Below are 1,573 nucleotides of genomic sequence, written 5' to 3' on the forward strand. Positions count from 1 at the left end.
GCCCCCGTTTCCCCGACAGGACCCTGCTGCCCGTGACGGTTCCGCTCTGCCCGCAGCTGCGGCCGGAGCCGGGGGCTCCCGCCTGCCGCGTCTGCCTGGATCGTCTGAAGCAGCCGGGCAGGAGGCGCCACCTGCTCCTCTGCTTGGAGGCCSGTGGCGGAGGTGAGCCGCGCGTGCCCGAGCCCCTCAGCAGCCTCCCGTGCTCTCGGCGCGAGGCCGACGGCTGCGTCCCCCTCGGGCCCGTCCTTCTCCTCGGGGCACCCCGCGCAGCCCCTGGAGATCGCCTCGCCTGCCACGCAGAGCACGGGGCGCCTGCCCCACGTCACGGCGCTCTGTGCCCTTCCTCCAGGCYGCCCGGCCTCCGCGTGGAGCCAGCCGTCCCCCCGCGTCGGCAGTGACGGCCCCGGGCCCGCCGCCGCCGCAGCCTGCGCGGGGGACACGCTTCTGCCGGGTACGCGGGGCGCCCGTCCTCCCGGGAACAGCCCCCTGCTGCCGCCGGCGGCGATTCGCCCTGAGCTGGGAGCGGCGGAGCTGCGAGGACACCCCGACACGAGAGGTTCGTACCGTGTGGTGCCGCTCACCGGCTCGGCGGGGAGAGACGGGTCCTGGTCCCGCGTGGACACCCCACCAGTAACAGCTCCCACCYGCTGGCCAACGTTGGACGTGGCCCCTTTCCCCCTCCGCCCTTGACTCTCCTTAAAGCTCACAAAGCCACCAGGGTGAAGGGCTCCTCGGAGGAGGGCTCAGTGTTTCCCAGTTTTTCCTTCTTTTCTTCTGAAGGTGCAGATCAAACTGGGAAAAAGCTCTGGCTTCAGCACAAAAACCCATTTGTCAGGATGATGGATTTAAAGAGTGAAGTCAATGTAAGTTGTTACTATCTTTAACAAGCCCTTTGCCGCCTTCCCAAAAAGCCTGAATTGGAAAAAAATGAATCACTGGCAGGGTAGTACCACCCTTTTCCCAGTTGTTTCCAGCTCTGGCAAGCAGGAGAAAACCCACAGTGTGTGTTTGCCTGGAGTAAAGGACAACCCAGGGTGACCACAACACCAACAGCTCCTGAGCCTCTCAGGGTACGCACCAGAGAGGGTGGGGGGTCCTTAACAGCCGCATCACACACTTTAAACGTGTTTATGCTAAAATTGCTGCTGAATGAGATGGTGTAATCCTCCGCCACCCAGGCTGCTCATTTCTACCCTCAGGCAATACAAGCATTTGTGCAGCTTTATCATAAAATCACTGCATAATTTCACTTGGAAGGGACCCCAGCCGTCTGCTGAACGCAGAGCCAACTTCAGAGCTAGACTAGGTTGCCAAAGCTGCATCCAGTGGAGTTTTGAATATCTCCAAGGATGGAGACCCCACTAGGTCCCTGTTCCACTGTTTGACCACCCTCATCATGAAGATTTTGTTTTTCCTTTTATCTAATTGGAATTTTCCTTGTTGCAACTTGTGTCCTTTCCCTCTTGTTCTTTCACTTGCACCTTCAAGAAGAGTCTGGCTCCATCTTCTCTAACTTCTCTTTGAAGACAAGAATCTTCTCTTACTCTTCTGTCCTCCAGGCTGAATAAACTCA

This window comes from Rhea americana, unplaced genomic scaffold (genome assembly GCF_003343005.1).
Source record: "Rhea americana isolate MKP2758 unplaced genomic scaffold, rheAme1 scaffold_61, whole genome shotgun sequence".
In the NCBI taxonomy this organism is placed as follows: domain Eukaryota; kingdom Metazoa; phylum Chordata; class Aves; order Rheiformes; family Rheidae; genus Rhea; species Rhea americana.